Below are 27,395 nucleotides of genomic sequence, written 5' to 3'. Positions count from 1 at the left end.
AGTCTGCTTAGGGTATAAAAATAACTGTGCAAACACTTACAAGCAAAAATCCTAAACCTTCTGGACATTGTTGCAAACTTGGGTGTCATACATATATCACCCCATTGTTCCCCTATAAATTGCTTATCCAGTTTCTCTTCCCAATCTTTTCTAACTGCCTCTGACTGAGTCTTACAATTACAGTACAATATTTATATGCCCTACTAATTATTATTTTTTAACAGCAGTTTCGGCTCCAGATTCAATTTAAAACTCTAACAGAGCAGATCTTTCACTTAGGATTCCCCTGTCTCTTACTCTCTCCCTATACTCTGGATATCAATCCCTGATAGAGAAGGCAGTGTCTAGCCTGCAGTCCAAATGTGTTCTTGGCCTCATTCCACACTATTACTTTTCCCTCTCTAGTTATTTGCTCCAGATACTGTGGTTCCTTTGCTAGTTTTTAACCATAAATTCTAGCGCCCTCTTGCCTATTTTCTGTACCCCTAATTAGTCATCACCATCGCCAAAATCTTGTTGGCTTAGTGCTTAGAATACTTTCTGCTACTTTATATACATATTCTGTGTGGCTGTTATTATTCTCCTTTAGGATTTGCATCCAAAATCTCATTATCTCCTTAATTCTTGAATTTCTCCATTTCATCATAATCCTTTTCCACTTTGAATTATAACCTTCTATTTGTTTTATGTATATGAGTCTTAACTGTGTAGCTTTAAAATATCCCTTCAAATCACATAATCCTAAACCACCTTGTTCTATTGGATGGATCAATTTATCCCATTTAACTCTTGCTCTCTTCCCCTCACAGATAAATTCATTAAATTCTTTAACTATGAGCCACAACTTCTCATCTCAGATAAAAATATGCCTGACCCACATATATAAATCTAAAACAACTAAAAACATTTTCATTACTTGTATCTTACTATCCAAATCCATAAACAAGAGCCTCTAGTTTCTCAGTTTTTGTATTATCTTTTATTTACTATATTCCCACATCTTAGCTGCCAAAACAGAAGCCTTATTTAATATATGCTCTTAAATAATTCATCTAGTTGTGTTCCCATAAATATATACTTTTGCTGAACCAATTCATGTGTGGGTACATAAATTATGGCTAACACTTTTGCTTTATCATCATTAATTTTACATCCTAAAAAGTCCTGAAACTCTCTCTAAATGATCCACAACACTGAGATGTCCTATTCCGGATTTATCGGGTACAAAATAATATCATGTGCAAATAAAACTAACTTTTCTTGATTACCATGCCAAGTTATACTATTTTCGGTGTCAATGGGTATTAATATAAAGCAAATAACAGAGAGGAAAGAGAACACCACTGCCTGGTTCCTCTGTTCAGAAAAGAACCCACTCACTTTAATTCTTGCTTCTGATCCTTCATCTATCCCCTTCATCTATCCTTCCTAATTAACCTTATCATTCTATTAGGGAATACAAATGCTTCCACTGCCCTAATCATAAAAATCCTGGCTAATTCTGTCAAATGATTTCTCTGCATCATGACTGACAAACTCATCACTGTTCTAATAATGTTGTTAAATGTTTGCCTTCTCTCCACAAAACCACACTGATCCTTATCTATCAGTTTTGACAACATCTTTGCCATTCTTTTAGCTAGTATAAATATAAACACTTTAAAATTATGGTTTCAGTTTGAAATGGGTCTTTAAGTATTACATCCACCACAGCTTTCTTTCAAGATGCCAGTGCTTCCTCTCCTTTTAAAATACCATTAAACAAAATCTTCCAGATCTTTATCACTTTCTTCCCTCTTAACTTCCAAATTTCCACTGGAATACCATCTGTTCCCAGAGTCTTTCCTGCAGATTGATTATACATCACTGCTTTTATGTCATCTTCTCCTATCTTAATGGTTAGTTGATGCGCCTCATCTACTTCTAACTTTGGCAAAATTAAGTCTTCCATAAGCATTTTCAACTCCGCCTTCCTTACCATCTTAGACTAACTTACTCCCCCTCGCAAAGTCTGAATTAAGTCCACCAAATCTCCATGGCTTTCAAAAGCCACTCATACCCTTATGATAACTAGAGACACACTATGGAAAAAATGGTCACAAACTAAGCTCTGTGCAAATTTACAAAAATATAAAGAACTCATTAATTTGACAAAAAATATATAAACAAAGATAAAAAGGACTTCTATAACAAACCACCCACAGCCCTAAAATCTAATCCTAAAAAGTTTTGGAACTCTATTAACCAAATATTACACCCCGGTAATCTTAGCTCCCCCAATCCATGCCCAGACAAGACATCTGAAGAAACTGCCATTATCTTCAATACCTATTTTAGCGATTTAATATCTAAGCTACTGAACCCTAATCCAAACTCCTCTACTACTAACATCTCCAACTTTTCTGAACCTACTCCTAATACTATCTCCTCAAATACCGTCTCCCTCAAACCTGTATCTACTAGCTACATCAAAACGTTACTCTCTAAATTAAAACCATGCTCAGCATCAGCTGACAATATTCCTTCCACTTTTCTTCTACTAGCAGCTGACTCTCTTGCTCTCCCTGTATCTATCCTAATTAATCACTCTATCTCCGAATCTAAAGTCCCTTTCATCTGGAAACAATGCTACACTCTACCTATACACAAAGGAGGTAACTCCTCTGATATCTCCAACTTTAGACCTATTGCTATCCTCTCCCTCTCTCTAAAGTACTAGAAAAATGTATTCATAAACAAGTTATGCAGTATCTAATATAGGAAAATCTTCTTACACCCACTCAACAATACTTCAGACCCAAACATAGCACCACTACAGCTCTATTATCCTTCCTCAACACAGTCTCTATAGCCATGGACGACCATAAACTTATTTCTTGCCTATTCTTGGAGATCTCAAAAGCTTTCGACACTCTCTCACAATTTCTTCTGCTGCAAACTGCATAACCTCAACTTCTCCTCTGATATGGTTGCATGGTTCTACAGCTACCTCACTGACAGATCTCAATCAGTAAGATAACACTATGCACTCTCCCCTCCTTTCCCTGTCAAAATGGGTGTACCTCAAGGGTCTATCCTAGGGCCTTTACTTTTTAATATCTTTACTAATCAGCTCTATACCTCCTGCCTTCAGTCATCTTTAGTGCAATACGCAGATAACTCTACAGTCATCACCACAGCCAACTCTCCCTCTAAGCTCTTCTCAGCTACTCAGGCATCTTTTAACTTAGTTGAAACATGGCTCTCCAACAAGCAGCTCACCCTTAACTCTAAAAAACAAAGTTGTCACTCTTCCTACCTAAAAAGTTCATAAATATTAAACCCTCCTTTCTCCATACAGTCCCTTAATAGCACTCCCATTCACGTAGAATCCAGTACTAAGCTCTTATGTGTAACCATCGATCAGCTTAAATTTGACTTGCATGTTAATAACTGTATCAAACAGACACATTCAATACTAGGGCTCCTTTACCATAATAAGAAATTCCTTACCTCTGAAGCCAAGATTACTCTCTCTCTTACCTACCTTCTACCCAGTCTAATGTACAATTCTCACAAATCTTAACTCAGCACTCCTGACCAAACTTGAATCTACCTACAACAAGGTAGCTAGATTTGCTGCCCAACAAACCTACAAATCCCATCACTGTCTCTCTCTAAAACATCTAAACTGGCTTAAATTACCCCACCTGCTTCTTCTCTCTCAGCTCCAGATCATCCATTCTATCCTACACCAGCATTCCTACTGCCCGGCACTATCCCCTCTCATCTCCAATTATTCTCCCTTGAGACCTCTCTGAAGCTTTAACCAAGACAAATCTACAAACCCAAGTCTAAATTTGGATGCAACATGTACAGCTATCACCCCACTATTGTCTGGAATTGGCTATCACTAGAAATCAGGACCCTTACACATCCTAATCAATTTAAGCCAGCCACCAAAGACCGCTTTAAAAGTCACTGGTCCTGCCACTGCACTCTCCCTCCTTAACATCCCCTATGTCTCATACCTTAATTTACTTTCTGCCTTTAACTTAATCTTCTCACTAGCTATCTCTAATCTTCCTTGACTACTCTTTCTACTGTCTTCTGAAATCTACTAAGCAAATTGCCTCAGAGAAACATTCTATTCTAATTGTCTTGCCTTCATGCAACTACATCATGATAAAACTGGGTTTTTTTTAACCACTTACCCCAAAAACTATACTTATCTTAATGACATATTTCTTTTCATGCATCTTGAAATAGTTATGCTATACTCCTGATTATTGACACTGTATAACATTGTATTGCTACTTAATGCCTTGTAGTAATCCTGTAACATTGCTGTTTAATGCTAATTTATAATGAAAATTGTATAATGTATCGGTGCTTTTCTCCCCAGGCCTCCACTGAAAAAGGGCTCTTCAGCTCAGTCGGACAATCCCGGTCAGCAAATGTAAAATAAAATAAATAAATAAAAGAAAGAATTGTGCAGTAGAACATGAATGTCACAGTTAAAGGTTTTCAGTGAACAGAAACGCTATTTAACCATAGACTTAAACCTGTTGTACACCTTAGATTTTTCTAACCAATGAAGTCATACTGCTCTAGACTTCAACTAAAGTGCTGCCCACTATTGTCTGGAATTGGCTATCACTAGAAATCAGGACCCTTACACATCCTAATCAATTTAAGCCAGCCACCAAAGACCGCTTTAAAAGTCACTGGTCCTGCCACTGCACTCTCCCTCCTTAACATCCCCTACATCTCATACCTTAATTTACTTTCTGCCTTTAACTTAATCTTCTCACTAGCTATCTCTAATCTTCCTTGACTACTCTTTCTACTGTCTTCTGAAATCTACTAAGCAAATTGCCTCAGAGAAACATTCTATTCTAATTGTCTTGCCTTCATGCAACTACATCATGATAAAACTGGTTTTTTTTTAACCACTTACGCCAAAAAAAAGAAGTTATGTCCTTACCATAACGTTCCATGTGGAGTGTTCATCTCGCCTTGGTTATTACACATGGGTTCGGAGCCGATCCTCGGCTCCGTGCCGGCCGACTGCAAGCTCTGCATCGAGAAAAAGCTCGAGGACATCTAATACCCACAATCCCCCTCTGCCTTTACCTCAGATCTAGTTTGCAAGCAAACCAGACATAAAGCACGCACACATGCCAACTATATACATAAAAAACATATATATACAAACATACCCAGTGTATGACAGTAACAGTAATACTGCAACAGCAGAAGGAGAATACTCCAGACCAGGCACCAAATCGAACGTTCTTCCTAAGGGTGGGAAGGGTGGGAGTGTAATAACCAAAGCGAGATGAACACTCCACATGGAGCGTTATGGTAAGGACATAACTTCTTTATGTGAGAGTGTTCAATCTCGCTTTGTTCTTACACATGGGTAGCGTCCCTAGCTCCATGATCCTGAGGAACTCAAGGGAGAGCGTTCTTGAGCACAGTGGAACCAAAGGTTGCCCTATCCCTAGAAACCCTGTCCACTTTGTAATGAGATATAAATGTATGTGGTTTAGCCCAAGTAGCAGCCGCACAAATAGTGTCTAAAGGTAAACGAGCTGCATGAGCCAAAGATGTAGAAATTGATCTGGTAGAATGTCCTCTGGGTTTTGCTGATAATGTTTGATCAGAATCTTCATAAACATAAATGATACAGTCAGTTAGCCACTTGAAAGAGTTCGTTTAAGTAACTGCAAGACCCTTTCTGCTGTCAGCAAAAGCTACAAATAGCTGATCAGATTTCCTGTGATCTTTTGTTCTATCCAAATAAAATCTGAGTTGTCTATGGACGTCCAGTTTGTGCAACATATACTCTAATTTATTAGAGTGGTTTTAAAGAAGGTGGGTAATTCAATGGACTGATTAATATTACTAGTAGAACAAACTTTGGGAAGAAAGGATGGATTAGTGCGTAGGGATACTCTGTCAGAATGAAAAATTAAATAAGGATGTTTGACGAAAGGGCCTGCAGCTCAGACACCCGTCTAGCAGACGTAATAGCCACTAGAAATAATGTTTTCCATGACAAAAATTTCAAAGTGCAACTTGAAGCTGGTTCAAAGGGTGGTAACATCAATTTAGAGAGCAATAAGTTTAAATTCCACGGTGATGTGGGACTTCTGACTGGTGGTCTGATATGAAAGGAACCTTTTAAAAAGGCTTTACAAAGTCTGTGAGCCATAATAGGTGCACCACTTTCTTCTACATGATAGTTAGAAATGGCAGCTAACTGTACTCTTAAGGTAGCCGGGGAAGCTCCTTCCTGAAATAATTGAGTCAGAAATTCTAAAACCTTATTCAACGGAGCTGTAACAGGGTCCAACTGATGTGACTCCAGAAGACAAAACGTTTCCATTTACTGGTGTAAGTCTTTGTAGTGGAAACTTTATGAGAAGCTACCAAAATATCTTGAACCGCCGATGTAAGGGAATTGACCTGGCTAAAAGGAATGCGGAGCAGCCAAGCTGCTAGATGGAGAGATTCCAGGGATGGGTGAGGAACTCCTGACGAGTGAGTCAGTAGATCTGGCTCTGGGTCCAGCATCCATGGTCCCGAATGCGGTGATGCAATAGAAAGGGGAACCAAATTTGACGAGGCCAGAACGGAGCAATGAGAATTATAGTCCTCTGAAGGTTGTTTGCTTTCTGTAGAAACTTTGCAATCAGGGGAAATGGAGGAAGAGCATATAGGAGACCCGGGGCCAATCGTGCACCAGCGTCCCTGGGGACTTCCCCTGGAGGGGGTAATAGGGCAAAGTAGCTCCTGCATTTGGCGTTCATTGGAGACGCAAACAGATCGCAGGTAGGCTGGCCCCATTTGCGAAAAATCCTTCCCGCAACTGACTGTTTGAGGGACCACTCGTGAGGCAATAGTATTGCCCTGCTCAGCCTGTCGGCTATGACGTTGGATGACCCCGGGATGTGCGTTGTGATCAGAAAGCGACCGGTGGACTCTGCCCATTGCCAAATTCTCATGGCCTCTCTGCATAGTTGGTAAGACCTGGTTCCCTCTTGCTTGTTTATGTACCAGACTACGGACATGTTGTCTGTCTGAACTGCAATGGTCCCTGGAGGAAGAAGGGGAGCAAAGTGTTGCAACGCCAAAAACACTGCCCTCAACTCCAGAACATTGATGTGCAGATTGTACTCCAGATTGGTCCATTCGCCTTGGACTGTCTGTCCCTGAAAGATGCCCCCCCACCCTATCAGGGAAGCGTCCGTGGTTATCGTCGCTGACGGTGTGGGTAGCACAAATGGTCTTCCGACGGATAGGTTGCAAGTCTGTAACCACCACATTAGGTGTGATTTGCATGTTTTCGTTATCAATATTTCGTGAGTCAGTGGAAGTTGTTGGAATGACCATTGTGCAAATAGAAGCCATTGTAGCACTCTCATGTGCAGTCTTCCCAATGGTATTGCTATGAGAGAAGCTGCCATGAGACCCAAAACTTTCAGAACAATTTTTGCTGGGGACTTTCTGGACGACAGCAGAAGGGAAATGTTGAATTGAAGTGCTACTATTCTTTCTGTCGGAAGTTTTAGGACTAACTGACGCGTATCTAATTCCGCTCCTATGAATAAGATATGTTGTGATGGCTGTAGCAAAGATTTTTCGAAATTTACTGAAATGCCAAGGTGTGTACAAAGTTGTAGGGAGTAATCCCTGGCTTGTATCAGTTGACGCCTGGTGGTGGCAGACAGGAGCCAGTCGTCCAGACACGGAAACACCTGGAATCCTAGGCGCCTCAGATGAGACGCTACCACTGCCATGCATTTGGTGAAGACCCTGGGGGCTGTGGTCAGGCCAAAGGGCAGGGCTCGAAACTGATAGTGACTGGCTCCCAGCCGGAAGCGCAAATGATCCCTGGACGCCCTGGCCATTTTGATGTGGTAGTATCGTCCTTCAGATCTATTGAGCACATCCAGTCGTCCTTCTGTAAGAATGGAAGGATCGATTGAAGCGTGACCATTCGGAACTTTTCCTTCTTGACAAAGGTGTTGAGATGACTTAGGTCCAGAATTGGCCTCCAGTCCCCTGTTTTCTTTGGAACTAAAAAGAACCTTGAGTAAGTTCCGAATCCTATTTGGTCCGCTGGGACTGGTTGGATGACTCTTTTCTAGCAGCTTTGAAATTTCTGTAGCTGCTGGGTCTCGCAGATGGGGTGGTACATCTGGGAGTTTTCTTTGGAATGGGGTGGATAGAAACGGGATTTTGTAACCTCTGGTAACAATGCCTTTTACCCAATTGTCTGAAGAAAGGTTTTGCCAGGCCTGAGGGTATAAAGCTAAGCGACCCCCGACTGCCTCCAGAGCAGGACAGTCGGGCCTCCTCTCAGGAGTGCTGAAAAGGTTTGCCAGGGAGGTTATCCCTGTCACCTTGGTTTTCGCGGACCCCTCTGCCGCCAGGGCGGCGTCTTCCACCTCTGCCCCCTCTGCCTCTAGAGGGGCATCACCCTGTGTGTTTGGAAAGATCCATGGGGTTTTCGAAACCACATTTTCCCACCACGTTGCCCTTTGGGGTACGGTCTGGAAGGGGTGGAAAAGCGGACTCCGACAGCAGACAGAGTCTTTCCCTCCTGTTCACACCGGGTAAGGGTCTCCTTTACTTTAGGGCCAAAAGTGTGGCTCCATCAAATGGGGCGTTAGTAAAGGAAGACTTGAAGGCTTCATAAGCGAACATAAGCGCATCCAGGATTGCCTACGAAGAGCAATCGCTGAAGCCGCTGCCCTACTCGATCCTTCGGCTGCATAGGATATCAGCCTCATGGACGAAGTTCACAATGGACGTAAGGGTGTTGAGATGCGCTGTAACTTTCTCTGAGACAGCGGCATCTGTAGCACCCTGGAGGTATCTCCCAACTCTTTGACTAGATCCCTCTGTAAGCGTGTAAAATGGGTCAAATAGTTCAGGGAACGCATAGAAAGCCGCTGAACTGAAAATGCGCTTCCCGTATCTGTCCATGGTCCTAGAATCTTTGTTAGGCGGATGGTCAGATGAGGAAGACTCCGACATCTCCTTTTCGTGGCGCTGCCACCACCATGGCGTCTACTGGAACTCCTTTGGTAAGGTAAGCTTTGTCCTGTGGTGCCGTGATGTACTTATTTGGCTTCCTAGGGACAGGTTCCACCGTGTCAGGAGTCTCCACGCCCTTCGAGCAATTAATTCCATTAACTCATCAAAGGCGGAGTGACCCAGGAGGAGGAAGGACGGGCACCAAATGCCTTCAGCAAAACTGACTCATCCTCAGAAGGGGAGGGTGCGTGCCAGTCACCTCTCTGTTTAAGGATCTCCAAGATGTCAGAAAAGAGACATCCTCTGAAGGTGACTTAGGGGACCCTTCTGACTCATCTAAGTCAGTATCAGATGTCAAGGATTCTTGTGGAGAATCCAAGTGTCTCCTCTTACACAGTCTTTTCCTAGGAACTTCTTCGTGGGAGTATCCGAAGAAGCCTCCGAGGAAGAGGGGCACCCTCCAGGGGTGGCTGAGACACTGGTGCCCGACGCTTGGGCGTGGCCGTGGGTGCAGAGGAGGATAACGGTCCTTTGGGAGGAGAAGCTGTACCTGCTGATGTGGTTGTCTGGGTAGACAACACCTTCCTCATGAGGTTGAAGGCCCCGGGTCCCGAGTCGAGGTATCTCCGGTTCGAAGAAATGGGAAGAATCCCGAAACAGGAGCCGAAGGCACCGACCCGAGGACGGAACCGAATCGATCCGTGCGAGGCCCGAGAGGAGAGTCGGAACGAAACATCGGTCCGACTCGGTCCCGGAACCAAGGACAGACCTTCGGCCGAGACTCCGGTACCGGATCGGATGGAGTCGAGGTAAACGGTGCCGACCGAGAAAAAGACGGTTCTGGCACCGAGGGCTCCACAATCATCAGGTCAGCTTCTTCCGGCTCTGAAGACTGAACAGGTCTCGGAGGAGGAACAGATGGAGATAGTGGCAGGCCTTCAAGTCTCGACATCAACTGAGAGGAGACCGAAATAAGCTTGGACAGGGCCGTATGCTCCATATGTTTCTGCACCACACGGTCCACGTCGGTGTCGGAAAGGGCTCTAGAAGAACGAGTCGAAGGGATCGAAGACGGAGCCGACCTCAACAGAGTCGGTGGAGGGAGCTCCATCACCGGTTCCAAGACTCGAGGCTCGGGAACTGCCAACAGTTGAACACTCGGCCCCGAAGTCTGTGGAACCGGTGATCTAACTAGACTCGAAGAGCTCGGAGCCGATGACTTTGGCTCCGGCGCCGACCTTCAAGACTTGGATGCCTGGTCTGAAGCATCCAGAGCCTCCTGGAAAGAGGGTTTCAGCAATCCTCTATCCATCAGTTTCCTGCGCCTATCTGTCATGACCCTCCCACTAAAAGAGTGACAAATAGAGCAGTCCTCTTGTAAGTGGAGAGGGCCAAGACAGTAGACACAGGAACTGTGGTTGTCTGTGACCGACATTTTTTGGCCACACTGACAACGTTTAAAGCCAGATTTTAACTTTTCAGACATATTGACAAATGAAAAAGACAGTCCAGTCCAGTAAAAAGTCCAATCCAGTAATAGTGTCAAATCCGGGAATAAGAGTCCGTTTGATAATAGCTAAAAACAAGACTACCACAAGTTTTTAGTCAAAAATGTCAAATCCGTGATAACTGCCTAAAGGCAAGACTACAACAAGTTTCTAGTCACAAGTCCAAGAAGGGGTAGGCCCCGAAAACTCTAAACTCGAAAGTTAACTAAGTTAACTTATTCAAAGTATCGAGAATTCCTGATGCACTCACACTCCTACTCTTATACTTTAAATAACTAGATTTAAAGAAAATTTCTGAAATTTAGACAGAATAGATAAAAAATCTTATCTGTACAGCCTCGAGCTAGTCTCCAGCGATGCGTATGCAGCAGCGGCAAACTAGATCTGAGGTAAAGGCAGAGGGGGATTGTGGGTATTAGATGTCCTCGAGCTTCTTCTCGATGCAGAGCTTGCAGTCGGCCGGCACGGAGCCGAGGATCGGCTCCGAACCCATGTGTAAGAACAAAGGCGAGATTGAACACTCTCACATCTATACTTATCTTAATGACATATTTCTTTTCATACATCTTGAAATAGTTATGCTATACTCCTGATTATTGACACTGTATAACACTGTATTGCTACTTAATGCCTTGTAGTAGTCCTGTAACATTGCTGTTTAATGCTAATTTATAATGAAAATTGTATAATATATTGGTGCTTTTCTCCCCAGGCCTCCACTGAAAAAGGGCTCTTCAGCTCAGTCGGACAATCCCAGTCAGCAAATGTAAAATAAAATAAATAAATAAAAGAAAGAATTGTGCAGTAGAACATGAATGTCACAGTTAAAGGTTTTCAGTGAACAGAAACGCTATTTAACCATAGACTTAAACCTGTCGTACACCTTAGATTTTTCTAACCAATGAAGTCATACTGCTCTAGACTTCAACTAAAGTGCTGCCCAAAATTTCCATTATAGTATTTAGTTTAATTTATGCAACAATCTATGGAAAGGAGTTTGAGGGCCCAAGTTCATGTGGAGAATCATACCATCATGAAGAACATTTAAAAGCAGTAAATAATGAATTATACAGAGTTGTATATGCAGATTGAAACAAACAAGCTTACAACTTTCTCAGGGATGCCAACTGATTTACAGCACAGTAATGGTGATCTTATCATCTGTGTCTAGTGGCAAACTTAGCAAAGCAGTGATAGGCATATATGACGATGCATGGATGCAAGATACAGTCTTAAACTATATCAAAAGTGCACTCATTTAGTCCAATGCACAGATTTGTTCAGAAAGAAGAAACAGGCTAGTTGTAATTTTACAAAATTAACCAGCCTATGACAAAATGCAGAAACAAAGAGCAAAACATTTTATTCAACAAGTGAATCTAGTCTTGTTGATGGATACACCTAACAAATCTGCCCACCTTTCCAAAACCAGTTAATCTTACCATAAATCTGACTGAAAATTACAGAGCAAGTAATCTGCATACATGCTTTTTCTGAGATCAGCTTTATCACAAGGGCAAATTGGTACAAAGAGGTCAAAGGTTTCTGTACTGAACATGCCTCAGGCATTTATGCATTGCAGGGAAACACGCCTCTCTTTATGTACTGGAAGTTTTTCATTTCATATTCCACTACAATTAAACATTTTTTAGTCAATGAAAGAAAAGTGGATGCTTCCACACTGCCTCCACATCAAATCCTTCAAGATTCATTACATGCAATAATCTGTGAAATTAATTTCATAGAGTTCTCATTTAAATTGTCATACTTTTGGCAATGCAAACAGATACCAAATATCTATAATGTGCAAAAAGAGTAAAACCACCAGTTTTATTAGAGACATACCAGAAAATACAAGGCAAAAATGTGGACAGCCTTGAAAACTCTGACACTGTGATCCACAGATTATAAATGCCTGCACTGCTGTACATGTGCACCTGGTTATATTTGTAGTATTTTGCTGGCGGTATTGCTGCAGTTTTTACTTTTGTGTTGCTTTACACTGACTCAGTCTGCTTATCCACTTAATGGGCATAAAGCTAAGTAATCTGTTGATATGTTGAAGAACATAAGTGTCTGCTGGTCAGTGACTATCACACTGAGTGAAACCACAGCATATAGGACTGAGGCAGAAAGTGTGCAGTAGAAACTCTTAAAATAGGATTCAAATGAACAGTTTGGTTCCCTTGTTCATTGTGTAAAACTGCAGTCTCCTGATAGAATAATAAATGTCTTCTACATTTACCTCTTGGACTGTCCTGTCAGATCACTAAAGATAATAGCTCAGTGTCTCTGACATGTGATCCTTGGCTATCTTTTTCAGTTAATGCACGTCTCTGAGGTCGTACTTACTTGTGCACAAATGACATGCTAATGTGTTTAAAATGAGATGTGAAGAATCAAAACAGATATCTAATTCATGGGTATTTAGAATACATCCTACTCTAAAATAAATAGAATTTATTTCTTTTGTTTTACCATTGAGCCCTAAACTGACAAGTCATTTAAGTTTCTTGAGCATCGGTTAATATCAGGACATGCATTATAACTTGCTGTAGTGCTTTCATATTATTTGTTTTACTCTTTTTGCGCAAGAAAAAACTGCAACAATACCGCCAGCAAAATACTACAAATATAACCAGGTGCACATGTACAGCAGTGCAGATATTTATAATCAGTGGATCGCAGTGTCAGAGTTTTCAAGGCTGTCCACATTTTTGCCATGTATTTTCTGGTATGTCTCTAATAAAACTGGTGGTTTTCTGACAAGTCACTGATGACTCCAGTCACTAAATAATAACAGTCGCGTTCAGACTTCGTATCTTTCAGAAAATGCATGCTAGTGTAAAACCTGTTACTCTAGTAGCTCTATGTTTAAAAGACCAGTGTTTAAAATCTGTCTAGGATTCTGAGTTTTTGTCCAGAATTCTTGTACTAAAAGAATTGCAGGAATAAATCATGGGAATTTTTGCTATCATCACTTTCATATATGCAAACAAAAAAACCAACAAGCAACATCAGTACAAGTGCCAATATCTCAAGTAACTTAAAGTCATTTTATTTCAGACCCCACTGCTCCACCTTACTCATGTGCAAACCATTGCCCTGACCCTGCTCCTAACACCAACCCAATGCATTACCTTCTGAAAACCCTTTTCCCTAACATTATCACTATTTTTCTGCTAGCTGATCACAAAACAAGAACATTTGTTTTCCTTCTGCAAATGGCTCAATTTCAATTTGATTTTTTTAGTTAAGCAAATTTCAGTTTTTGAATGAGTGTGTTTGATTCACAAATCACATTTTCTAACACACAATAAATATATATATATATATATATATATATATATATATATATATATATATAGGTTCATAGGGTGGTACTGGGCTATCTGCCCGAAGGCATATATTAGCCCAGCCACGTTGTGCGGTATTCACCGCCCCTTTAGTAGTTCGCTAGATCCTTGTACTAGCAGCTAGTACCCTTGGCCCCTATCTAGTAGTGCTGTTGGTGTAATCCCCGGTGTGAACTTTCTGTTACCCATCCACTCATCAAGGTTCCTCTTGAAGAGTGATAGTGAGGGACTCTGTCTTATGTAGATCGGGACCCTGTTCCATAGTAAGGGAAGTCTCTGCGAAGGGAATCTATCCCTCCAGCATGTTCTATTCATTGTTGTGTTGAGGTTTATATCCCTAGAGCGTGTAGCTCGAGTAGATTTGGTTTTGCTAAGATGGAGCATGTTCAACAATTCTGGGTTGGACATGGCTCTGTACGTTAGAAAGAGATCGCCTCTGAGAAAGCAGTATGCAACAGAGAACAGTCTTAGCTTTTTCAATCGTGCTGCATAGGGCAAGTGTTTGAGGCCAGTAATCCTCTTGGTTAGGTACCTTTGTGGTCTCTCCAGCTGCTGGAGATGTCTAGCCAGGTACATTCCAAATGGTGCACTGTACTCAATAATGGGTCTGATGAGGGAAGAGTAGGGGAACACCATTACATTCTTAGATCTTGATGCGAACCCTTTCGTGATCAGATGGGTCACATAGAAGGATTTTCTAACCACTTTGGCAACATGGTTATCAAAGGAAAGCTGACTATCTACTTGGGTCCCTAGATCCCTTATTTCTTCTTCAAATTTCAGGGGATTACCTCCTATGTTGTAGTTTGCGGGTACTCTGTTTTTTCCAAAGGGGATTACTACGCATTTTTTGCATTTAGCTTGAGACCATGGCTTTGACACCATGCATCAGTCTCATTTAGGCCCTTCTGGAGGATCTCCATGTCGGCCGGAGACTCTATTATAGCACCCAGTTTGCAGTCGTCCGCAAACTTAGTCAGCCACAGCCCTTCCGTGCTTGCCTGTACTTGTGAGAAGTATATGCCAAACAGGAGGGGCCCCAGGACAGAGCCCTGAGGCACACCACTCGTTACTGGTCTGGATTCGGACATAGATCCCGCTACTCTTACTTTATGGGATCTGTCTGAGAGCCAGTTTGTGATCCATCTTGTGACGTAAGGGTTTATGCCCAGGCTGGTGAGCTTATGAATAATACCTGAATGGGGAATGGTGTCAAATGCTTTTGCAAGGTCAAGGTAAGCCGTGTGTACCTCCTTTCCCTTATCTATAGCCTGAGTAACTGTCTCAAAGAAATCCACCAGGTTCAGGAGGCATGATCTGCCCTTGATGAAGCCGAACTGTGTGGGGTCCAGCAACTGGAGGTTCCCAATCTCTCCATTTATGAGTTCCATAATGATTCACTCCATAGCCTTACAGATCAGACTGGTCAGGCTTATTGGTCGGTAGTTCCCAGGGTCAGTTGTGGCCCCACCTTTGTGTAGTGGGACCACCATTGCCATGTGCCATTCTATGGGCACATATCCTGTGGAGAGGCTGAGACTGAACAGGGTATTAAGATGCGGGGTTAATTCCTTTTGGAACTCGCGTATGATACAGCCTGGGACACCATCTGGTCCCATGGAGGCAGTATTTTTAGCTTTAGATAGAGCCTTGTTAACCAACGTATCAGTAATAATTGGACTTGCACAATCACCTAGAATGGTAATAGGCCCTGTAGGTGGTGAGGGGGGGGGGGGGATTTGCACTGAACCTGTCAGCCAAGATGTTGGCAATGTCAGAAGGGTCAGTGTATTTTGTTCCATTTTGTACTAGCTCAGAACAGACCTGAGCGTTGCCATTTAGGGTTTTGATGTAGCCATAGAAGGCCTTATGGTTATCCTTGGCAACTTTCTTTTCAAAATTAGCTTTAGTTGACTTGATGAGGGCCCTCAATCTCTTACTAATGCTGATCAGGGATGATTTTTCTACTTGAGATTTGGCCTTTTTTGTATAAGTCTCCTCCTTTTATTGTAAAGTTTGCTTATGGCCATATATATAGGTTCATAGGTGTGTACTAGGCTAATGGCCCTGGAGCCTTTACAAACCTAGCCCATAGGATTACCCTGACATCATGCCACTCGACTTTAGTTCCCAGTGCCTCTGTCGAGTAGAGCAACTGGAGTGATCCCCGGGGTGAATTTTCTATTTCCCATCCACTCATCAAGGCCAGTGAAGTGCTCTATTTGACATGTATGGGAAGTCTATTACATAGCAAGGGCAGTCTCTGGGTTATGAACCTGTCCCTCCTGCACATTCTGTTGATTGTGGTAATGAGGGCGAGGTCACTGGAGCGTGTGGTGCGAAGGGATTGGGATTTCTTTAGATGTACCATTTCTAACACAGCTGGATCAGACATGGCTTTGTATGTCAAGCAGAGATCGCCTCTAAGTAGGCGATATGAGACAGAGAATAGTTGGCGTTTTTTGTGTTTAAGGCCTAGGATCCTCTTTGTGAGGTACTTTTGCTGCCTTTCCAGTTGTTACAGGTATCTAGTGAGGTACATGCCAAATGGGGCACTGTATTCGATGACTGGCCTAATGAGGGAAGAGTAGAGAGAGACAACGACCTCTTTCTTCCTGGATGCAAAACCCTTAGTAATGAGATGTGCGACACAGAAGGACTTTCTGAGTACAGTGGCAATATGGTGGTCAAAAGACAGCCTTCTGTCAACCTGTGTTCCCAGATCTCTTACAACACCTTCTGTGTTCAGGGACTACCATCAATGTGGTAATTCATGAAAATTGGGTTTTTCCCAAAGGGGATGACGACACATTTTTTGGTATTGAGCTTAAGGCCATGGTTCTGACACCAGTCGTTGGTCTCTGTGAGGCCTTTCTGTAGGATGTCAACATCACATGGGAAGTTAATAATAGCTCCCAACTTGCAATCGTCTGTGAACTCTGTCAGCCAGAGACCCTTTGTGTTGGCCTGGACTTCAGAGAAGTAGATACCAAACAGGAGAGGACCCAGGACCTAACCCTGTGGGACTCCACTCATGACTAGTCAGCAGTCTGCTACTTTCACACTGTGGCTTCTACCTGTGAACCAGTTTGCAACCCACCTAGTGATATAGGGGTTGATGGCTAGCTTAGTGAGTTTTTCTATGATTCCTGAATGGGGAATGGTATCAAACGCCTTGGCCAGATCAAGGTAGGCTATATGAACCACCTTTCCTTCATCCACAGCTCTGGTGACTGACTCAAAGAAGTTGACCAAGTTGAGCAGGCATGATCTAACCTTCACAAAACCAAACTGTGTGGGATGCAGAGTTTGGAGATTCCCTATATCTTTGTTTATTAGGTCCATGATGACGCATTACATAGCTTTACATATCAGACTTGTCGGGCTAATGGGGCAATAGTCGCTCCTCCTTTGTGGAGAGGGATGACTGTAGCAGTGCGCCATTTGGTGGGGACAAATCCTGAGGTGAGGCTGTGATTGAACAGTGCACACAGGTGAGGTGCCAGTTCACTCTGTAGTTCATGTAGAACACAGCCAGGGATATTGTCAGGTCCCATGGAAGCTGTATTCTTGGCCTTAGACAGTGCTGTTTTAACCTGTGCAGCAGTAATACTGGGTGCCTGGCAATCTACTGGTACTGTGATTGGTCCCTTGGGGGGGGGGGGGGTAAAGTTGGCACTGAATCTGTCGGCCAGTATACTGGCAATATCTATTGGCTCGGTATAGGAGGTACCATTGTGCAGTAGCTCAGAGCAAATCTGGGTATTGTCATGGAGATTCTTTACATAACTATAATAGGCCTTGTGGTTGCCTTTAGTATCTGCTGCAATTCTGTTTTCATAGCTAGCTTTAGAGGATTTGATGAGGGATCTCAACTTTTTGTTGAGGCTGATAAGGGAGTTTTTCCAGTCTTGGGACTTCACCTTATTCCGCATCAGTTTCCTCCTTCTGTTGTAGAGTTTGTTTATGACATGGGACCATCAGATTGGCTTCCTTTTTGGGGGGAGAGCATTGTGGTTCTATTGGGTATGGTGAGATCCGTACGTGTTTGTACTGTGCATTGGTGTATGATTCAGCGGTCATGAAACTATTCTCCATTTGCATGGGTGCCATGGAGCCCAAAGTTAGCTTTGGAGAAGTTTTTCATGGTGGTTACCTGTGAGGGGGGTGGGGGGTGGATTTCCAGGGTGATTAGTTTGTGGTCGGATCTAACCAGGGAGGAGTCAACTATTAGTGTACAGCAAAGGTCTCCCATGTTAGTAATGACCAGGTCAAGGATGTTCCTACCTCTAGTGGGGGTAAGAACAAGGTGGTCCAGGGCATTTGAATTAATGAATTTCAGGAAACATTGGGCAAGTGTATTGGTACACAAGTAGTTTAACCAGTTAATGGAGGGGTAGTTGAAGTCGCCCAGTATGAGAGTGTTAGGCTGGACCCTAATATTCCCCAATGTGCTTAGGAACGTAGAGTGCGAGTCTTGGGACACTGTTGAGGACCTATAGAAGGCTACGACCTGAATCGCTGTCTTACCCAATGTTAGCTGCACCTTAAGTATCTCTGATGCATTATGTTGGGCTAACAGTCTGGAGGTGTGCGCATCCTTTATGAATATGGAAACATCACCGCCTTTGGAGCGTCAGTCCATGTTCTGGAGCTGAAAGGTGTGGAATGAGTTATAGCCTGGTAGTGTTGGAATGCTTTCTGCTGCCTTGAACCAGATCTCTGTTACAGCACAAATGTCGATGTTCTCCATTTTAAGGAGTGCTTCGAGCAAGTGCATTTTCAGATTTAGACTTCTGGCGTTGAGCAGCATGACCCTCAGATTGTATTTCTTTGTAGCTGTTATGGTGCTAATTTGGTCTTTGGAACACCACCTAAAAAAGGCACTATAGGGGTGGCAAGAGCCTTGGCCAGTATCCAGAAGCCCAGGAGTGACAGATGCAGGCCATCTCTGGCAAAACATTGAGGTCTGTTAATCATGTCATCCCAGGCAGACAGATACATAAATGTAAAAACTGTTGAAGTGCATTCTTTCGAATGTATTTTGTTTGAATGCAGGTTATCAAGCAAAATGTATGTCGAAAGAACATCTGGCTTACCAACATTTTTCAAAGATTGCTGAATACCAGAAAAAGTGGAGCATAATCTTGCAGTCAGCATATTTAAGGGGGGACCTTCACCCTGCAAAAACATTATTTATTTTTTTAATGTGCTTTCAAATAGTCATGTTTTTAACAACTTCTAGTCAATAAAATAGACTTTGTTTTGACCTCTCATCATTAATCCACATACATATGGGTCTACTTAAACTGTTCGACAGATTCAAATGTTAATGCAACTAATATCAAACACAAAACGTCGACAACACACAGGTCGAAATGTTAGAATGCATGTGCTGAGCACTAACCTCAGTGCATAGGTTCATAGGTTGGTACTAGGCTATCGGCCCTAGGGCCTATACAAGCCTAGCCATAACAATTCCCTGGTTATTTCTTCCCACACTATTTACTTCCCTGGAAAATTGTTTCTTTGCCATGAGGCAAGCACCCCTACACCAAAGTGGGTGGCTATGTTAGCTACATATTCTAACAATATTAGGGAAAGGGCATTTCCCCCAACCACGAGAACTGCACGATCAACTGCTTAGTCAACCAAAGGAGGTCTCATTATATTTGATTCCCCCATAAACATATATACATACACATACACACACACACACACACACACACACACACACACACGCATACCCTTCCACACTCCCTGCTAAGAATATATAATAATGAGATCACACAATATTGGGGAAAGGGCATAACCCCCCACCTCAAGAAATGTGCAATTTCTCACACCTGCCAACCACAAAAATAATATTGGTTTGTTAACCAGGATGCTGCATTTCATTTCATGCCTTTGAACATTATCTTTCACTACACATTCCTACCCCAAAGCCCACCAAAATGGTTCTGTCAGACTTACCGTTAATTTACAATTGAACTACAACTATGTCACACACAAAACAACTGTTAAAGTTAACATTTCAAAGAGACTGTCCCCTATAAGTCAGTCAGCAAATCACAAAGGAAAACAAACCACTAATCAAATCTCTGATTCATTTTGCCTGACCTGCAAACTATGGGTGGTGCTGCCTTCCCATTGTGTATTTATTAGCACTAGAAAAGTTTTCCAAACTTCCAATGAAATCTGAATATAAATACAACCAAAACATACCATTCTGTTTTAGTACATGGACCATTTGCCCTGGCTTTGGTGAATAACCAACATGTGATGAAACTGAAAGTAATCTTCCCTCCCAGTTTGCTGCACATAACCCTTTGCATATCTGGGTATATTCAGGACTGTGAAAAAAGTCAAGGTGTTGAAGTTGAACATTTCTAGTGGCTCTGATACAAGAGCCACTGGGGAAAGACATCCTGATGTTTGTCAGCCTCACACTATATAGAAACTGACACATTTGCTAGCAGCCGTGCAACTGTTATGGGGCCAGAACACCACCATATACATCCTCCAGAGAAAAGAGGGCCTTACCTCACTACTGTAGGTCACTTTTAATATCTAATGTATCCTGTTGAAAAAGGAATTCCATTCATTAAGACAGCATCCAAGATCCTCTGTCTTTGTTTAAGACCAAGTTGTACTGTCCATAAAGATTCCTACAATAGCAGCTCAGGCAGTGACATCTCAGAAAAGTCCACTTCAAAAAGAGTGAGGATTCCCACTGTTTTGTTAATCTGTGTAACCGTACAGGAAAATAAACCTTTCATAACATCTTAAACAGAAAGGATTTCTGGAAAAAAAAGCAATATGATGCATTAAGAGGAGTGATCTAAATGTCACAGCAGTAGTAAAGTAAGATCTTTGGCAAAATTCTCCAGTGTGGGAACTCCTTGCAAGGGTGAAGGGAAGTCAAATGATGTGGCCTGAGATTAATGTTAAGCAGCAAAAAAGGCAGACATGCTCACCATCAAAGTGGTATGAAAATCCAAAATAGCTCTAAAAAGGTGATGTAGCTTGCTGGAAAAGACAGGCTGGAACAAGAATACATCCAAGCTGCATCAATGGTATCTCCCAGGACTAATTTCCAAAGGAGGCTTGGGTGGGCCAGGACTACGTAGTTTTATGACTAAGTTAAACATTCTAGTACTTTCTTGAGAACAGCAAAATTGATCTAATAACTTTACACTGTCCCTTCATTATCATGAAAGCTTCCTCACAGTGGAAGATTTAGCCATTAGTAAGAACTATTTATATGTGCACCCTGAACAGACACCAACCTGGTTAACAACAGGTTGGTGTCCTACTTAAGAGTGACCCTGCAAGCTACTCTAAAAATTACAGACCAATAACTTGCCTTCCCACGTCATATAAATTATACACAGGAATTGATGCCAACAGAGTTTATAGTCATTTAGAAGAAAATTCAATTAGGGCAATAGAACAAAAGGGCAATAAAAAAGTCATATGGAACAAAGGATCATTTGTTGTTAAATAAAGTCATAGTGGAGAACTGTAAAAAGGGGAAGAATCTAAGTATGGCATGGATTAACTACAAAAAAGCATTTGATAGTATCCCACATTCATGGATAAAAAGAGTGATTAAAAATCTATAAGATACACCCTACACTAATTGATTACAATACAGTGACCATGAAGCAGTGGCAGACCACTTTGCAATTAAGCCATGATAAAGCACAAATTACTATCCCAGGGATAAAAATTCAAAGGGGGATATTCCAGGGTGACTCTCTCACCGCTGCTGTTCTGCCTTGCCCTTAATCTGTTAAACTGTCTACTCTACAGCTTAGGCCATGGCTATAATCTGGCTCCTAAAAAACAACAAAGTGTAAAGACTTCACCTTCTCTTTGTTGATGACTTAAAGCTGTACAGCTCATCAGATGAGGAAATGAAAAAAAACTGCAAGTTGTCAAAACGTTTTCAGATGATATAAGAATGTCATTTGGTCTTGATAAATGGGCAAAAGCAACCTTTAAAGCAGGAAAACTGCAACACCAGGAAAACATCAGTTTGGGACAAGAATGTGATACAAAAGAACTTGAGCAAGGAGTGTATAAATATTTGGGAACTGATGAAGGATCAACAATGAAACACGAACAAATGTGAATAAAAGTTAGTAAGGAATACTTCAGAAGACTTAAATTAATCCTGAAAACAGCACTGACATCTAGGAACAAAATCCAAGCTATAAACCAATTTGCTCTTCCTGTCCTAACTCTGGGAAAAACAGATAAATATAGATTTTGTAAAACTGAATTGGAAACAGTTGCACACCTTGTTGCTGGTTGCGACATACTAATGGCAGAAGGACTGTATACTTAAAGGCATAATAATGTGGCAAGACTGTTGCACTGGGGATTGTGCAAACATGGTATTGAAGTGGCTGAAAAACACTGGAAACATGAGCCACAAAGCATCATAGAAAATGAAATTGTCTACATCACATGGGATCATCCCTTACCAACAGTTGAAAAGATAGATGCTAAATACTGGATATAGTGGTCCAAGAAAAGAAGACAAGAGTAGCGCTAATCATTGAAATTGCCACACCCAGTGACTACAGTGTCTTGCGTACAGAGAGACACAAAGTCATAAAATATCAGGATATGCAGGCAGAAACAAGAGCAATGTGGAAGAAAGATACCCAGACAGTTCCAACAGTAGTAGGAGCAACAGGTCTTATAAAAAAGAATTTACAATTGTATATAGATATGCTACCAATACATGTAACTCCATACGAATTGCAGGAGGAGTCATTACTGGACACACTGCGGGTCCTGCAAACAGCACTTTTGGCTGACATCAAAGATTGAAACAATACTAATTTCATGACCTTTAATCGTACTTTGACTTAGGAATGGGGTTCATTCCCATTAGAATCCCAAAAGACTTGGGGAAATTAAAAAAGTGGAAAGATGCTTCATGCTCACCAAATGATTTATAAAAATCAGTACATAACAAGATTATAAATTCCCCATTCCAAAGGAGGGATGGGCCTCCTCGAAATTGATATCATGTACACATCTGCAATCATAGGACTTCACACATATCTGCTGACCTCACAAGACCCAAACGTACTAAAGTTTTGAAAAATCAGTCAGCAACTGAATGTGCCAAAAAACAAAAGAAAGACTATAAGGTGAAGGACCAGATGAGAAGGCAAGAAATGTTGAAAATGCATAAATATAGTTGCAAGTATAGAAAACTTCTGGAAGAACCTCATGTTGATCAGGAATGAATGCAGGAATGGTTGCGAAGGGGCGAATTCAAACCAAGAGATGAAAGGTTAACATTAGCAGCCCAAGACAGCGGGCTGTGGACACATTGGTTTACAAAGTCCATTGAACATGTGGGGAAAACAGACAAATGTAGGCTTTGTGAAACAGAAGCATGCCTCATTGCTGATTGTGGCAAAATAATGGCATAAGGACTGTATACTGAAAGGCATAATAATCTGGCAAGACTGTTGCACTGGGGATTGTACAAACACCATTACATTAAAGTGGCTGAAAAACACTGGAAACATGAGCCACAAAGCATAAAAGAAAACGATGAAGTTTACATCACATGGGATCATCCATTAACAACAGTTCAAAAGATAGATGCTAGAAAACCAAATATAGTGGTCCATGAAAAGAAGACAAAAGTAGCATTGATCATTGAAATCGCCACACCCAGTGACTACAGCGCCCTGCGTACAGAGAGAGACAAACTCAAAATATCAGGATTTGCAGGCATAAATGAGAGCAATGTTGAAGATAGATACCCAGACAGTCCTAACAGTAGTAGGAGCAGTGGGTCTTATTGAAAACAATCTACAATCATATTTAGATACGTTACCAATACATGTAACTCCATACGAATTGCAGGAGTCGTCATTACTGGGCACATTACCGGTGCTGCAAAGAACACTTCTGGCTGACATCAAGGATTGAAACAATACTAATTTCAAGAACTTTAATCGTACTTTGACTTAGGAATGGGGTCCATTCCCACCATGGTATTAGAAACCCAAAAGATTTGGAGAAATTACAAAATGGGTGACCAGACAGTTCCAGTAGTAGTAGTAGTAGTAGTAGTAGTAGGAGCAACGGGTCTTATGGAAAAGAATCTACAATCATATTTAGGTATGTTACCAATGCATGTAACCCCATACGAATTGCAGGAGGAGTCATTACTGGGCACATTGTAGGTGCTGAGAAGAGCACTTCTGGCTGACATCAAAGATTGAAACAATACTAATTTTGTGAACATTAATTGTACTCTGACTTAGGAAACGGGTCCATTCCCATCATTGTATTAGAAACTCAAAAGACCTAGAGAAATTACAAATGGGTGCACAATACCCAGGATTAAAAAAGTGCCCAGTCCTGGTAGACACACTGGTGCCAGGACTGGAAAAAGAATGACAATGTAGAATCCTCAAGATATGGAAACATTCCTACAATGGGGCCAGGCCAGGCCAGGCCCAGGGTGAGGATGCCCCCCCCCCTGTTGTAGAAGGAAGTAGCAGTCCACAAAAACTGATAGGTCAAAGAAGAGCCATAAAGACAACAAAGTGGACTACTGATAAGAAAGTAGTGATGTTTTGTTACTAATATGCAAAAAGCCCAGAATTTCCAGACACAAGATATACAAAAAGATTAACAGAGAAATTAGAGGAAAGAAAAATACTTCCACCAGAAAAACTGTCAGATGCTTCAAATAAAAATGTATGATCATTAATACAACAGATTTGTGAAAAACAGTACATAGACCAAGAAACTTTGATTTGGTTGGAGAAAGAAGTATCTGAGGAAGTGCAAAAATATAAACAACAAAACCTAGAGATTTTTGAAAAGTATAAAAAAGAAATACGGACATAGAAAAGAAAGAGAGATTTGACATGGTGCAATATTTATGCAAAGTCGAAAGCCAAATTAATCAATACAAAAAAGGCAACCCCAAAGATATTTGAAGAGAAATACAGGCAAAGGCATCTAGATATGAAAAATTTCACAATAGAAAAGTATAACAAAGTGGGAATGTAGAATAGACTAGTAAAGTAGAAGTTAAAAAATAGAAGTTGAAGTTATGGAGTACCTGTGAACTGAAGGATTTGGTGTAGAAGGTCTAACACAGGTTACATCACAGCAAGATGGAGCGAGTCCACAAAGTAAGGAGAAGCAGGAAGATCAGGAGACATCTGAAGAAGAAATATGGACATTGGAAAGAAAAAGAGATTTAATATGGTGTAATATTTTGTTTTGTTTTTTCCTTTGCATAATCAATACAAAAAGAACAGCACCAAAGATATCTGAAGCGAAATACAGGCAAAGGAATCCAGACATGGAAAACTTTACAATACAAAAAATAAGAAGATAAAGAGGAAAAGTAGAAAAGAAGATTAGTGATGGAGAAGTTAAAGAAATAGAAACTGAGGTTATGGAGTACCTGCGAAGTGAAGAATTCAGTGTAGAAAATCTAATTCAGAAAACACCACAGCAGGATATAGCAATAGACATCAAAAGTAAGGAGAAATCAGTGGAACATGAAGCAACTGGTCAGTTACCACATAAAGATACCTTGGAGTCTTCCAGAGGATACCAGTATAAATGTTCACTTGAAGCTGAACAGCAAGGGAAGGAACAGGAAACTGGCAACTCTGATGCAGTCTCAATGTTGAGGAGTGATAGGCCAGTGAGTTTCCATATAACAGGGCAACAGATGACACAGGATGAAACTGAAGAGAAGATGCTACATAACTTTCTATAGAATACCCACAGAAAATGCAGAACAAAACTGTGCCCTCAGTTTAGAAGAAAATGAGCTAAGAGAAGAATTGCTTGACTTAATAGAGATAGACATATTAAGATCAATGAAAGAAATAGACTGAAGGTCAATAAAACCCAAAAAGTTAGAAGTCTGATAAAACAAATGAACACAGTAATTAGGATTGTCCATAGAAATCCATGCGATATAACAGAAGTAAACAGGATATATTACTGTGCAGCTAAATTAATAACAAATAAAATTCTACCAAAAGAACACATGGTAGTGATGGAAAGGAAGGGGAGAAACCAAACACCATCATGGAAGTATCAAACAGAGAAAACTAAAAAGCAATTAAGACAAGAAGTGTCTCTGTTGGAAGAGTATAGAAGAGGGAACAGATCAATAAAAATGCTCACAAAGATAGACATGATAAAAGCAATGAACAGTATTAAAACAGATCAGGATTTATCATGCACTATCGCAAATAAACTAAAAATATCAGCACAGGCAGAAAAACTTTCACTATATTTGGATCCACAGATACAAATAAAGGAAAAGTACAAAATAAGTAATTTATTGATGACCCAAAAAAGCTTTCTAGAGAAATGGGAAACAAGGTAAAAGGAATTGAAAGACTACCAAAAAAAAAAAAAGAAGAAATAGATCCATTTTGGAGAAGTATTTATGAACATCCTGTGGAACACAATAAAGATGTTAAATGGATAGAAGAAGTTAAAGAAAGAATAATAAGTTCAAAGGTACAGGATATGAAATGAGCTGAAGTAACAGCCAGAGAGACCGAAACAAAGTTAAGAAAACCTTTAATTGGAACCCCCCAGTCCCAGATCCAGTACCTAACTTTTGGTTAAAAGTATTAACATCTTTACACAAAGAGTTAGCCATGATTAAGAACTATTTATATGCACGCCCCGAAAAGACACAAACCTGGCTAACAACAGAAAAAACAATGTTCCTACTTAAGCATGAACCTGCAAGCTACCCTAAAAATTATAGACCAATAACGTGCCTTCTGACAACATATACACTATACACTGGAACTGATGCTGGCAGAGTTTATAGTCATGTAGAAGAAAACTCAATTATGGCAATAAAACAAAAGGGCAATAGAAAAGTCATATGGAACAAAGGATCATTTGTTGGTAAATAAAGTCATAGTGGAGAACTGTAAAATGGGAAAGCATCTAAGTATGGCATGGATTGACTAGAAAAAAGCATTTGACAGAATCCCACATTCATGGATAAAAGAGTGCTTACAAATGTATTAAGATACACACTGCACTGATAAATTACATCACAGCGACCATGAAACAGTGGCAAAGCACTTTGCAGTTAAGCCATGATAAAGGACAAATTATTATTCCAGGGATAAAAATCCAAAGGCGGATAGTCCAGGGTGACTCCCTGTCATTGCTGCTCTTTTGCCTTGCCCTTAATTAACAGAGTGGCTCATAGCTATAATTTGGCTCCCAGAAAGCAACAAAGTATAAAGACTTCTCATCTTCTCTTTGTTGATGATTTAAAACTGTACAGCTCATCAGATGAGGAAATGAAAGCACAAATGCAAGTGGTCAAAACTTTTTCAGATGATATAATGTAATTTGGTCTTGATAAATGTGCAAAAGCAACCTTTCAAGCAGGAAAGCTGCAACACCAAGAAAACATTAGTTTGGGACAAGAATGTGATATAAATGAGCA

At 41.1% G+C, this 27,395-nt stretch overlaps 1 protein-coding gene across 2 annotated transcripts in view; it reads right to left on the bottom strand.

Moving 5' to 3' along the window:
* VTI1A (vesicle transport through interaction with t-SNAREs 1A) overlaps window positions 1–27,395 on the bottom strand; it is a 3,369,915-nt gene that overhangs the window by 1,342,284 nt on the left and 2,000,236 nt on the right. The window lies entirely within an intron of this gene.

The sequence above is a fragment of the Protopterus annectens genome, chromosome 14.part0 (genome assembly GCF_019279795.1).
Source record: "Protopterus annectens isolate FY-2018-M chromosome 14.part0, PAN1.0, whole genome shotgun sequence".
Classification (NCBI taxonomy): domain Eukaryota; kingdom Metazoa; phylum Chordata; order Ceratodontiformes; family Protopteridae; genus Protopterus; species Protopterus annectens.
The sequence above is the reverse complement of the archived record's forward strand: the minus strand, read 5'-3'. Positions and strand labels throughout refer to the sequence as shown.